A 15008-nucleotide genomic window follows, 5' to 3' on the forward strand; every position below is an offset into this window, starting at 1 on the left:
CTCCACCACTATCTATCTTTCTACTCTCTCCCCTCTCTCTCTCTCTGCTCCACCACGATCTCTCTTTCTACTCTCTCTCCTCTCTCTCTGCTCCACCACGATCTCTCTTTCTACTCTCTCTCCTCTCTCTCTCTCTCTGCTCCACCACTATCTCTCTTTCTACTCTCTCCCCTCTCTCTCTCTCTGCTCCACCACGATCTCTCTTTCTACTCTCTCTCCTCTCTCTCTCTCTCTGCTCCACCACTATCTCTCTTTCTACTCTCTCTCCTCTCTCTCTCTGCTCCACCACTATCTATCTTTCTACTCTCTCCCCTCTCTCTCTCTCTGCTCCACCACGATCTCTCTTTCTACTCTCTCTCCTCTCTCTCTCTGCTCCACCACGATCTCTCTTTCTACTCTCTCTCCTCTCTCTCTCTGCTCCACCACTATCTCTCTTTCTACTCTCTCTCCTCTACCACTCTCTCCTCTACCACTATCTCTCTTTTTACTTTCTCCTCTCTCTCTCTGCTCCACCACCATATCTCTCTACTCTCCACTCTCTCTCCTCTTGCTCTCACTCTCTCTCTATTTCTCTCCATCTCCTCTCTGTCTCCCTCACTTTCTCTCTTTCCCTCTCTCACTCTTGTTTCTCCTCCTGCTCCCCTCTCTCTCTCTCCCTCTCTCCTTCCCTCCCTGTCTCTGCCTCCCAGTACCCAGGGCTGATTATTAGAGCTCAGGCAGGCAGGGGGGCCTGAGGGGGAGGAAGGAGCAGGCAGGGGGAGGAAAGCAGACCTTATCTCAGGCAATTAATCAGAGACACTCATATTGCGGGACAATTATTCAAAGCTCAGTCCTGTATAACTCGCAGCCCAAGGTTCCACAGTGCTCCTGCTCTTTCCATCCCCCCCGGACTGGAAGGTCAGGCAAGTGAGAGGAAGGTGGATCTGAGAGGGAAGGGGCCTGCCTACTGAGTCTGTGTGTGTTTGTGTGGGTGCGTGTGTATGTTTGTGTGAGTGTGTTTGAGTAGAATAAAGCCAACAAGGTCAAAGTCATTCAAAGTCTTTTCCAGAGGGTTATGTCTTTGAAGACGTCTATTCCTGTTATGTTTACATGTTGTTATAGTTTCTGCCTGTTGGTGGAATGGGTGTGGATATGTGTGTGTATGTGTGTGTATGGTGTGTGTGTGTGTTTAATGGCTCTGTGCTCTGTTCTTGGTGCCTAGGGCCAACAACGTTATCCACATTCCTCAGTGACAGCAGGGTAGCTCGCCTGGCACCAGCCCAACAGGAAGAGGAAATAGCTACACTACAAAACCTTTATCTCCCAGAGAGACCTACAGGGCCTTCAGAAAGTATTCACACTCATTTATTTTTTTCACACTTTGTTGTGTTATAGCCTGAATTTAAAATTGATTACATTGAGATTTTGTGTCACTGGCCTATACCACAATACCCCGAAATGTCAAAGGGAAATTTTGTTTTGAGAAATTAAAAAGGAAAAGCTGAAATGCCTTGAGTCAAAGGTATTCAACCCCTTTGTTATGGCAAGCCTAAATAAGTTCTAGAGTAAAACCTGGCTTAACAAGTCACATAGTAAGTTGCATGGATACCTTGTGCAAAAATAGTGTTAACGTGATTTTTGACCTCATCTCTGTACCCCACAGATACAATTATCATTAAGGTCAGGATGGATCAACAACATTGTAGTTACTCAACAATACTAACCTAAATGACAGAGTGAAAAGAAGGATGCCTGTACAGCATAAAAATATTCCAAAACATGCATCCTGATTGCAATAAGGTACTAAAGTAAAACTGCAAAACAATTGGCAAAGAAATTATCTTTATGTCCTGAATAGAGTTATGTTTGGGGCAAAACACATCTCTGAGTATCACTCTTCATTTTTTCAAGCATGGTGGTGGCTGCCTCATATTATGCGTCTGCTTGTCATCGGCAAGGACTAGGGGAGTTTTTTCTAGGATAAAAAGAAACGGAATAGAGCTAAGCACAGGCAAAATCCTAGAGGAAAAGTCTGCTTTCCAACAGAAACTGGGAGACAAATTTACCTTTCAGCAGGACAATAACCTGAAACACAAGGCCAAATATACTGGAGTTGCTTACCAAGATGACATTGAATGTTTCTTCATTACAGTTTTGACTTAAATTGGCTTGAAAATCTATGGCAAGACTTGAAAGTAGCTGTCTAACAATGATCAACAATCAACTTGATAGAGCTTTAAGTGAGTGGAACTAGACGATGGCGCTCGCCAGAGATGGTCGCCTCGCTTCAGGTCCTTAGGAAACTTTTTTTTAAATGTATTATTTTATGTATTATTTCTTACATGGTTAGCCTAGGAAATCTCAAGTGTTACTACATACAGCCGGGAAGAACTATTGGATATAAAAGCGATGACAACTTACCATCATTATGACCAGGAATACATCTTTCCCGAAGCGGATCCTTTGTTCGGACCTCCACCCTGGACATGGGATCTTATCCCAGAGGCCCACCCAAAATGGAGTGGCCTACTGGTCAGACTCAGAAGGCGAGCATACCATGCTCCGCGCCCGAGCATATTACTCGCCATTGTACAATCTCTAGATAACAAGGTGGACGAAATTGGGGCACGAGTTGCCTTCCAGAGAGACATCAGAGATTGTAACATTTTCTCTTTCACGGAAACATGGCTCACTCGGGATATGTTGTCAGAGTCGGCTACTGAAAAAAACATCTCTCTGGTAAGAAGAAGGGCGGGGATGTTTGCCTTATGATTAACGACTCATGGTGTAATCACAACAACATACAGGAACTTAAGTGCTTTTGTTCACCTGACCTAGAATTCCTTACAATCAAATGCCGACCACATTATCTTAACCTGAGAATGAAACTTCCTAAATTCTATCAGCATATCAAATGCGCGACATGGGCTGCAAGCATTCTGGGTCATTGCTACTCTAACTTCCGCGATGCATACAAAGCCCTCCCCCACCCTGCCTTCGGCAAATCTGACCATGACTCCATTTTGTTGCTCCCAGCCTATAGACAGAACCTAAAACAGGAAACACCCATGCTCAGGTCCATCCAACACTGGTCTGACCAATCGGATTCCTCGCTTCAGGATAGCTTCGATCACGTGGACTGGGATATGTTCCGGATAGCTTCAGACAACAACATTGATGTATACGCTGACTCGGTGAGCGAGTTTATTAGCGAGTGCATCAGAGATGTCGTACCCACTGTGACTATTAAAACATTTCCTAACCAGAAACCGTGGATTGATGGCAAAACTGAAAACGCAAACCACCGCTTTTAATCATGGCAAGGCGACTGGAAACATGACCGAATACAAACAGTGCAGCTATTCCCTCCGCAAGGCAATCAAACAAGCAAAGCGTCAGTATAGAAACAAAGTAGAGTCGCAATTCAACGGCTGAAACACAAGACAGGGTCTACAGTCAATCACAGATTACAAAAAGAAAACCAGCCCCGTCGCGGACATCGACGTCTTGCTCCCAGACAAATTAAACAACTTCTTTGCTCGCTTTGAGGACAATACAGTGCCACTGAGACGGTCAGCTACCAAAGCCTGTGGGTTCTCCTTCTCTGTGGCCGACGTGAGTGAAACATTTAAACGTGTTAACCCTCGCAAGGCTGCCGGCCCAGGCGGCACCCCTAGCCGCATCCTCAGAGCATTCGCATGCCAGCTGGCTGGCGTGTTTACGGACATATTCAATTAATCCCTATCCCAGTCTGTTGTCCCCACATGCTTCAAGATGGCCACCATTGTTCCTGTTCCCAAGAAAGCTAAGATAACTGAACTAAATTACTATCGCTACATTGCACTCACTTCTGTCATCATGAAGTGATTTGAGAGACTAGTCAAGGAGCTTATCACCTCCACCCTACCTGATACCCTAGACCCACTCCAATTTGCTTACCTCCCCAATAGGTCCACTGACGATGCAATCACCATCACACTGCACACTGCCCTATCCCATCTGGACAAGAGGAATACCTATGTAAGAATGCTGTTCATTGATTACAGCTCAGCATTTAATACCATAGTACCCTCCAAACTCGTCATTAAGCTCGAGACCCTGGGTCTGGACCCCGCCCTGTGCAACTGGGTCCTTGACTTCCTGACGGGCCGCCCCCAGGTGGTGAAGGTAGGAAACAACATCTCCATGCCGCTGATCCTCAACACTGGGGCCCCACAAGGGTGCGTTCTCAGCCCTCTCCTGTACAGCCTGTTCACCCATGACTCTCACTCAACGTCAACAAAACAAAGGAGATGATCGTGGACTTCAGGAAACAGCAGAAGGAGCACCCCCCTTCCACATCGATGGGACAGTAGTGAAGAAGGTGGAAAGTTTTAAGTTCCTCGGCATACACATCACAGACAAACTGAAATGGTCCACCCACACAGACAGCGTGGTGATGAAGGCACAACAGCAACAGCGCCTTTTCAACCTCAGGAGGCTGAAGAAATTTGGCTTGTCACCTAAAACACTCACAAACTTTTACAGATGCACAACCGAGAGCATCCTGTCGGGTTGTATCTCCGCCTGGTACGGCAACTGCACCGCCCTCAACCGCAAGGCTCTCCAGAGGGTAATGCGGTCTGCACAATGCATCCCTGGGGGAAAACTACCTGCCCTCCAGGACACCTTTAATAATGTTTACATATCCTACATTACTCATCTCATGTGTATATACTGTTCTATACCATCTACTGCATCTTGCCTATGCCTATCACTAGTCACTTTAAATAACGGCACTTTAATAATGTTTACATATCCTACATTACTCATCTCATATGTATATACTGCTATATACCATCTACTGCATCTTGCCTGTGCCGCACGGCCATCGCTCATCCATATATTTATATGCACATATTCTTATTCATCCCTTACATTTGTGTGTATAAGGTATGTCACGGCTCTCTACGAGAGGTGGGTGTAGGAGTCAGGCGCAGGAGAGGAGTAGATGCAATCAAAAGTGTTTAATTAGTCCATCCAAAACATACAGGCACAGGACCTAAATACACAGTCCAAAAACACCACTAGAAAACAATCTAGGGAAAACACCTGAATGAATAAATGAACAAATCACGTCAACTAACATAAAAACTGGGAAATGAAAATAAACCCGCACGAAACAAAGCGGGTAGGGAGAAAATAAATACCCACACGAATCAACCTAAACAAGGAACAGGTGCACAATCAAAACAGACAAGACCAAATGAAAAAGAAAAAAGGATCGGTGGCAGCTAGTAGACCGGCAACGACGACCGCCGAGCATCACCCGAACAGGGAGGAGCCACCTTTGGTGGAAGTCGTGACAAGGTAGTTGTTGTGAATTTGTTAGATTACTTGTTAGATATTACTGCATTGTCGGAACTAGAAGCACAAGCATTTCGCTACACTTGCATTGGAATTCAGGTGGTAACACAACAAAATGTGGAATAAGTCAAGGGGTATGAATACTTTCTGAAGACACTGTGTATGAATAGTGTGTAAATAGTATTTTCTTGTCTCTTGGTGTATTTCCAAGATATGAAATATCTTACGTTGTTCTGGTCTATAACTGTTTTGTACTTTGTCATGTATTCATGCGTTTTATGTGAACCCCAAGAAGAAGGCACTGTATGTGTGTGTATGTGTGTGTGTGCATGCGTACGTGCGTGCTTCAGCACAAGTTCTCGCATGTACACTTTAAAAACCAATTTACTACCTAATCATTTTCTATTTTCATCAGGTTATATCTCATTACATTAACATTTATGTCTGACCTTTTGAACTGTTCTTTGATTAGAGAATGTTGTTGTTTGAGAATAGTAATTGCACTGTGTAGATAACACTTTTTTAAATGTATTTTATTAAACCTTTATTTAACTAGGAAAGTCAGTTAAGAACAATTTCTTATTTACAATGACAGCCTACACCGGCCAAACCCTAACCCGGCCGACGCTGGGCCAATTGTGCACCGCCCTATGGGACTCCCAATCACGGTCGGTTGTGATTCAGTCTGGAATCGAACCAGGGTCTGTAGAGACGCCTCTAGCACTGAGATGCAGTGCCTTAGACTGCTGCGCCACTCAGGAGCCCAGGCAACATCCATCGCGTCTGTTCCTCTCCTATATGTCCCTGCTTCCCTTCCGTAATACACAAATGTCACCTACATCGTATGGGTAAAAGAGAGAGGGGGAGATGAAAGGAGGGAGAGGGAGAGTGGAGAAGAGAAAGAGCGAGTGAGTAAAGAGAGAGAGAGAAGAGAGGGAGTCATAAAATGCAAATACAGCCTGCGTCCCCTTTAACAAATGAAATGTCAGGACATAAAATATTGTGGATGACAAATCCATATTCTTCCTTAAATAAAACTCTTATTGCGGCGGAGGGGTAATCATGGCGGAACAAAGAACAGGTGATTAACGATAGCAATTTATTGTATCTGGCTGCCGGAGAGGCAGAGAGGCGGAGGACAAGAGACACCATGGTTATCATAATTCATATCATAAATAACAGACCAGAGCCCATCACAACACAGCCCCGATGTCATCCAGAATAACCTTTGATAACAATTACCATAGAAGGCAGTCCGAACCCTGAAGTCACAATGTTATCTTATCCCTATTCTGTGCTTGTAGAATACAACAGTATTACCATATAGATTAGGCTATTTATAATAGAGCGTGTCACTCCGGGTGCGGCCCCTGCTTTAAAGCATCCATCTCACTAGGAGTATGTGTGTGTGTGTGTGTGTGTGTGTGTGTGTGTGTGTGTGTGTGTGTGTGTGTGTGTGTGTGTGTGTGTGTGTATGGCATGGTGGGGACATGCTGTGGTGTGTGTGTGTGTGTGCCGTACATGTGCGTGTGTGTAGGTGTTTGTATGTGTGTGCACATCTATATATGTGTGTGTTTGCCACAGTGGGTGGGGTAGGTGGACCTGTCAATGGGAGGAGATTATGGGCAGGTCTTTATGTGGGGCTCAACTGCCCTCTCTCAGTATCACACTGCTGCACATTGCAGGGGGGGGGGGCATAACAATGGGAGGGGGAGAGGGGGTGAGGAAGGGGCGTGGTGAGGGGGTAATGGAGAAGCTGGAGGAGATATTAGGGAGGATACTTTGATAACTGTTGTAGATTACTCCCCTGGCTGAAATGTATGGGCCTATCTTGTCCAAGGTGTTGTTCTCCTTCTTTTATCTCCTGATAGAAGTTTTCTGATCCCGGGTAGTGCTACCCTCTCCTCCTCCCCTCCTAGGCTGCTCCTGCTGAGCTGACAAAACAACACCGTGTGCCTGTATCAATACTTCATTTTGTGTGTGTCTCTGTGCGTGTGTGTACCTGTGTACCACATGTGTTTATGTACTGTATAAATGTAAGGTCCTCTTGTTAGGCCTAACACCAAGTCCCCCAAGATTGGTAAGTCTCACCTGACTCTCCCACACACCACCCCAGGGCCTTCCACAGAGAGTGGAAGTCCTCTGGAGGTGAATGAAATAGCAGAAGGGGAAAATGAAAGTTGGGTCGGGTGATGGCAAAAGAAAGGATAGAGGAGCGTAGGTGAACGGGAAGGGCAAAGGAGAGGAATAGATTTAAGGTGCAAGGGATGCAGCAAGGGGATGTCCTTCAAGGAAAGTCAAGCACAAGAAAGTAGTTAGAAGTAGGATGGACTCAGACTCTGAATGTGAGGCTTAGGAACAGAGAGAACAGGAGAGAGGAGGACAAGCACGAGGACAAGAAGAGAGATAAAGAGAGGAGAGGAGAGCAGGTGGGGTGAAGAGAGGAGAGGAGGGAAGAGACAAGGACAGGGTGATGGAGGAGGATATTGGACTCTCTGGGAGGAAAGGAAGTCTGTGTGAACCCTTAAATACTGCCCCGCTGACCCCCACCCTACCTGATAAATAGTTCCAGGGCAAGAACTCAAAGGAGCGTGGAACAAGACAGAGGAGACGTGTCTACAAGATAAAGAAGAAGTAAAAAGTAGAGGATCAGAGAAGAAGAGAGGGAGAATCAGAAAGAGAGAGGAAAGGGGGATAGAGGACGCTTTCACTTTTCTCCTTTTTCACTTTGCTCGACTTCACCACTCACATACCAGCTTACTGTCTACAGCAGATTCCTTTGTGTGTTTTTTTTTTTTAAACTCTGAACATAACGTTCCTTTTTTATCTGTCCTGACGCTCAATCTCCTCGCTCAGTCAGGCAACAGAATGCAGTTATAATGTACGTGCGGTGTGTGACTTCATGTTGGGATTGCTTTACACTCCTAAGTTGAGAATTCCCTTCATCCTCCTCTTCCCCCCCCTCTCTCTCCTTTTTTTCTTATTCCCTCACTCTTTCTCATCTTCTCTTTGAGATGGGATTCAGGAAGTGATTTTCCTCTCTTCCACCTAAATCTCTTGATCACTTGAATTTTTTGCTAGGCTGCTTCACCGGTGTCCTGAAGAATAAAAAGAGAAAGAGAGAGAGAGAGAGAGAGAGAGAGAGAGAGAGAGAGAGAGAGAGAAAAAGGGAAGAGAGTGAGAAGAGTGCTAGAGAAGGAAAGGGAACTGTAGAGTAGTATAGAGTTAAGGCTTTATCAGTGAGTGCCCTGAGGTATGTGGGGACGGAGCTGAAGCCAGAGAGATTAGGGTAGAAATGCAGCATATGGCAGTAAGGGGCTTAAGCCACAGCTTGTATTAGTTCAGGTGAAAAGAGTATTGCTTTTACATAAAACTGGACAAATCCACCCACAATGCATTTCCAGTCGGGCCACAATGGGGACTAATATCTGAGGACTTCACCTCCGCTCCCCAGGGTTCACCAAAGCCCCCTCCATCTAAATAGGAGAGGAGAGAGGGATGGAGGGATGGAGGGAGGAGAGTATGAGAGTCAGTGATAGTAGGTATGAGTTAGGGAGAGATGGTGACCTCATATGAAGGTACCTGGGTCAGTACACAGAAGAGAAAGAGGAGGATGAGGGGACAGAGGGATGAATTTAAGAAAGGTGTGAGGAAGAGTGAGAGATAGAAGGAGAGGGGGGGAAATGAAAGGGAAGAAAGGGGAGAAGAAAGAGGAGTAGGGATAAGGAGGAGCGATCAAAAGGAGGAAGAAGAGGACATCAGTTGATGGAGAGAAATGCAGAGGAAGAGAGGGTGAGGGAGCGAGAGGATGAGAGGGGGTGAGATATACACTTGCAATATTTCCTGATAGAGTATAAGCTACATTTGTCACTTAGCATTCTTTGACTTTTATCTCAATCTCGTTCTCCCTCTAGTGCATTTAGAAGTCAAGTCCTGGTAGTTTTCATCTTTAGAATACAGTCTGGGGAGCTTGGCCTAAAGTCTTCTTTATCGTCGACCTGTCGTGTGCAGTAAGCCAAGGTAACAATGGATCCTACATTCCATTACACTCCTTCAGTATTCACGCCAGACATCCAAATCTCCTCTGAAACCCCTCCTATCCTTCCCATTATGACAGAACAATACTGTTAAAAAAAGTAATTTTGGTCAAAAGGAGGCTAGATCTGCGACTTGCGCTTAACATCAATTTGTGACACGATTAATCAATTTGGGGGCCTCTCTTTCTCTATCTCTCTGTGTCTAGTTCCCTCGTTCGCGTCGTCTCGTTTAAATAAAGAGTTGGCCTGTTTGAATGAGTGGGGCTCATCGCGATACGGCGCAGGTTAAGTAGGAGGCGTGTGTTTTAGGATGACGCCCCGTCTGCTTCCCTCGTCCTGAAACACTTAGCAGGGTGATTAGCATAAGCTGATATCGCTATCGGTGAGCGAGCCATTGTGGTGACCCCTCACCCACCCCCCACCCCTCTCACCCCCATACCTCCCCCTTCTGAGTAGGTCTTATCTGGGACGTACAGGGCCGCTGTACCCTCCTGGGGAGGTGAGGTGCGGGGGGAGATAGAGGAGGGGTGGGGGGGGGTAGAGATGGAGCAGTGAAGAATCCTGCATGAGGCCAATCTCAGAGTCCACTCTTTCTTTCTTTCTTTCTCTCTCTCTCTCTCTTTCTCTCTCTTTCACTCTCTCTCCCTCTCTCATACTGTACAGACCTACCTCACACACACCTAAAGTATATGCCAAGGAAATGTACTCAATTTGACTCAATTAAGTTCAGCATATAGCTAACTTTTTTGTCAATATGATGAAAAACTCAGAACAATTCCCGCAAGCACAAACAAACACATTTCGTGAATATAGCAACTTCCATGGATATTAAAGCCTCTGAAATAGCTTATCAACACTGAACTATTCATACCAGCTTGCTATAATGATGCAAATGATAACATTGGTGCCTGGCTTCCTCTTTTCCTGATCCTATGGTTCACTTGGAACTGTGCAGCACACATATCTTTCACACATACACACACATAACTCACACTCAACACAGACACATGATCAAATTCACACGGCTCCATTGCTCATCCCTTTTGTTTGGCTCTGTAGCGATCACATGTTTACCCACAGAGCTATTTCTTCTAGAAGCCTCCGTCACGGGTAGAAGAGAGTAACGTTCACCTCTTTTTTGTGTTTGTCTGTATACTGTATATGCTAATGCTCTGGCTAACGCGGTTTCACACGGTTTGTTTCTCTAAATGATGCAACTTGCCAGACATCCCTTTTTCTGCTGATGTTCACACTTCCATTTTTTGGGAGTGAGCAATTTGGAGAGGGAGGGAGGGAGTATGAGGGAAAGAAAGAGAAAGAGAGAGCGAGGGAAAGCGGGGTGAAGGAGGAGTGTACAAATCCACAAAGGTTTTGTAATAAATGCATCGGCGACAATAAAAACAAAAACATTCAAGGGAGAAAAGACGTGTTTCTGTGTTAAACAATTAGTGCTGCAGCATTAGAGCCGATCACTGAGAAACAAAGGCTCTGCAGTGGCAGGGGTTTACCCCAGACACAAAGACAGATGCTACTACTACAGACCAGATACAGTACTACAATACTACAGCTTTATATTACAGCCCTGCCCGGCTCTACTACAGACCAGATACAGTACTACAATACTACAGCTTTATATTACAGCCCTGCCCGGCTCTACTACAGACCAGATACAGTACTACAATACTACAGCTTTATACTACAGCCTTGCCTGTCTCTTTTACAGTACTACAATACTACAACATTATACTACAGCCCTGCCCGTCTCTGCTACAGACCAGATACAGTACTACAATACTACAGCTTTATACTACAGCCCTGCCCAGCTATACTACAGACCAGATACAGTACCACAATACTACAGCTTTATACTACAGCCCTGCCCAGCTCTACTACAGACCAGATACAGTACCACAATACTACAGCTTTATACTACAGCCCTGCCCGTCTCTACTTCAGACCAGATACAGTACTACAATACTACAGCTTTATACTACAGCCTAGCCCATCTTTACCACAGACCAGATACAGTACTACAATACTACAGCTGTATGCCACCGCCCAGCCCATCTCTACTACAGACCAGATACAGTACTCCAATACTACAGTTTTATACTACAGTTCAACCCATTTATACTACAGACCGGATACAGTACTACAATACTACAGCTTTATACTACAGCCCAGACACAGTATTACAATACTGCAGCCCAGCTACAATATATTATAGCCCCGCTCTATTCTACAGTACTATAGCTCTATACAATACTCCAGCCCAGCTCTCTACTACAGCCCAGAAATGGAGTAGTGTAGGTGTAAGTGTACACTGTAAAACAAATCCAGTTGTAAAAACAACAGGATGTATTTTTACAGCGTATAGTATATGCATAGCCATATTGAGATATGTGTATGTCTGGATCTCAGTATAGGTATACATGATATTACGTCTTTCTGTCTCTCACATAGTGAATCCCCCTGAGGGCCGAGACAAATTGAGTGTGACACACACAGACACTCTCTGGGCTACCTGGTGTGTGTGTTTCAGGGTGCTATGGTAATCCCATCACCCTGTGTGGTCAGATTCTGGGGTACCGCGCTCCACTTTGAGCTCCTGTTGACAGTGTGTGTGTGTGTTTGTGTGTGTGTGTGTGTGTGCATGCGTGATTGAGTGAGTGAGCGATTGACTGAGCGAATGCGTTCGTGTGTGTGTGTGTGTGTGTGTGTGTGTGCGTGTGTGTCAGGGGACTCGCTTTGGTGGCCCCTTGTCTGTAGACTCCCGTCAATGGTTCCAGTGTTTTATGTGTATATGTGTGTGTGTGTGTGTGTGTGTGTGTGTGTGTGTGTGTGTGTGTGTGTGTGTGTGTGTGTGTGTGTGTGTGTGTGTGTGTGTGTGTGTGTGTGTGTGTGTGCGTGTGTGTGTGACTCCAGCACTTAACCTCCTGACCGGAGTCAGCCTGGGCACCATAGTAGCGCCACTGAGCCTCTCAACCCCCGCCACACAGCAGTGGTGTGTGTTACCCCCTCTGGAGAGGGTGAGGAGCCACACACACACACACTCAACCTTGGACTTTCTTTAGCTCCATGTTTAGTCTCCCTGGTCTTTTGTTCCTCCCTGATCAGTCCACCTGCATATGAGGGAGGAAGTCTCCTTGTTTCTTTCTCTTTAATGTCAGGAAGTGTTTGATTCTCTCAGTGCTGTATCCTGCTTAAGAAGGCCCCTCTAAACCACTAATCGACACAACACTGCACCCCTCTCTTCCCCTGTCTTTTCTTCTGTCCATTACTGCCTCCGTCTCTCTCCTCCTCTCTCCTATTCACAGTATCCTATCTTCATTCACCGTATTCAGACACCTGTTGCATGTGCTCATGCGGAACATAATCACCTGTGCCATTGAGTTACAGTGTGTGTGTGAATTATGCATGTGTGTGCATGTGTGTGTGTGGAATATGTGTGAGTAAGTGGACAGTGTGTGTGCTGGTGCAGGGGGTTCAGACTGGCATTCAGATGAGCACAATACAAGATATTTAATGCTCAATGATGAATGATTAGAGAAAAAGGGAGTGTGTTTAACAGTAGAGAGTGTAGTAGATGATAGTAGTAGATGATAGCGGTAGGTGATAGTGGTAGGTGATAGTGGTAGGTGATAGTAGTAGGTGATAGTAGTAGATGATAGTAGTAGATGATAGCGGTAGGTGATAGTGGTAGGTGACAGTAGTAGGTGATAGTAGTAGGTGATAGTAGTAGGCGATAGTGGTAGGTGATAGTAGTAGGTGATAGTAGTAGGTGATAGTAGTAGATGATAGTAGTAGATGATAGTAGTAGGTGATGGTAGTAGATGATAGTAGTAGATGACAGTTGTAGACGACAGTAGTAGATGACAGTAGTAGGTGATAGTAGTAGGTGATAGTAGTAGGCGATAGTGGTAGGTGATAGTAGTAGGTGATAGTAGTAGGTGATAGTAGTAGGTGATAGTAGTAGGTTATGTTAGTAGATGATAGTAGTAGATGACAGTAGAAGATGAAAGTAGTAGATGACAGTAGTAGATGAAAGTAGTAGATGATAGTAGTAGGTGATTGTAGTAAGTGATAGCAGTAGATTATAGTAGTAGAGGATAGTAGTAGGTGATCGTAGTAGGTGATGGTAGTAGATGATAGTTGTAGGTGAAAATAGTAGGTGATAGTAGTAAGTGATAGTAGTAGATGATAGTAGTGGGTGAAAGTGGTGGGTGATAGTAGTAAGTGATAGTAGTAGTCGACAGTAGTTGGTGATAGTAGTAGATGATAGTTGTAGGTGATAGTATTAGGTGATAGTAGTAGATGACAGTTGTAGACGACAGTAGTAGATAACAGTAGTAGATGATAGTAGTAGGTGATAGTAGTAGATGATAGTATTAGATGATGGTAGTAGGTCATGGTGGTAGATGATAGTAGTAGGTGATAGTAGTAGGTGATATTAGTAGGTGAGAGTAGTAGATGATAGTAGCAGATGATAGTAGTTGGTGATAGTAGTAGATGATATTAGCAGGTGAAATTAGTATTTGATAGGAGTAGGTGATAGTAGTATTTGATAGTAGCAAGTGATTGTAGTAGGTGATACTTGTAGGTGATAGTAGTAGTTGATAGTAGTAGGTGATAGTAGTAAGTAATAGTAGTAGGTGAAAATAGTAGGTGATAGTAGTAGGTGATAGTAGCAGATGATAGTAGTAGGTGATAGTAGTAGATAATAGTAGTAGATGATAGTTGTAGGTGATAGTAGCAGGTGATAGTAGTAGTTGATTGTTATAGCAGTCAGTAGTAGGTGATAGTATTAGATGATAATAGTAGATGATAGTAGTAGGTGATAGTTGTAGCTTTCAGTAGTAGGTGATAGTAGTAGATGATACTAGTAGATGATAGTAGTAGGTGATAGTTGTAGTGAAAGTAGTAGGGGATAGTAGTAGGTGATTGTAGTAGGTAATAGTAATAGATTATAGTTGTAGGTAAAAATAGTAGGTGATAGTAGTAGGAGATAATAATATATGATAGTAGTAGGTGATAGTAGTTTGTGATAGTAATAGATGAAAGTAGTAGGTGATAGTAGTTGATGATAGTAGTAGATTCTAGTTGTAGTTGAAAATAGTAGGTGATAGTAGTAGATGATAGCAGTAGGTGATAGTAGTTTGTGATAGTAATAGATGAAAGTAGTAGGTGATAGTAGTAGTTGATTGTTATAGCAGTCAGTAGTAGGTGATAGTATTAGATGATAATAGTAGATGATAGTAGTAGGTGATAGTTGTAGCTTTCAGTAGTAGGTGATAGTAGTAGATGATACTAGTAGATGATAGTAGTAGGTGATAGTTGTAGTGAAAGTAGTAGGGGATTGTAGTAGGTAATAGTAATAGATGATAGTTGTAGGTAAAAATAGTAGGTGATAGTAGTAGGAGATAATAATATATGATAGTAGTAGGTGATAGTAGTTTGTGATAGTAATAGATGAAAGTAGTAGGTGATAGTAGTTGATGATAGTAGTAGATTCTAGTTGTAGTTGAAAATAGTAGGTGATAGTAGTAGATGATAGCAGTAGGTGATAGTAGTTTGTGATAGTAATAGATGAAAGTAGTAGGTGATAGTAGTTGATGATAGTAGTATATGATAGTAGTAGGTGAGAGT

The 15008-nt window shown here is 44.1% G+C and overlaps 1 long non-coding RNA gene across 1 annotated transcript in view; it reads right to left on the reverse strand.

Annotated features, from left to right (window-relative positions):
* Positions 1-6036: 6036 nt before the first annotated feature.
* Positions 6037-15008, reverse strand: part of LOC115198856 (uncharacterized) — a 29098-nt gene continuing 20126 nt past the window's right edge. The window contains exon 5 of the long non-coding RNA XR_003879307.1: positions 6037-6160. This is a non-coding gene — a long non-coding RNA (uncharacterized LOC115198856). The remainder of the gene's footprint in view (positions 6161-15008) is intronic.

Source organism: Salmo trutta, chromosome 8 (genome assembly GCF_901001165.1).
Source record: "Salmo trutta chromosome 8, fSalTru1.1, whole genome shotgun sequence".
In the NCBI taxonomy this organism is placed as follows: Eukaryota; Metazoa; Chordata; class Actinopteri; order Salmoniformes; family Salmonidae; genus Salmo; species Salmo trutta.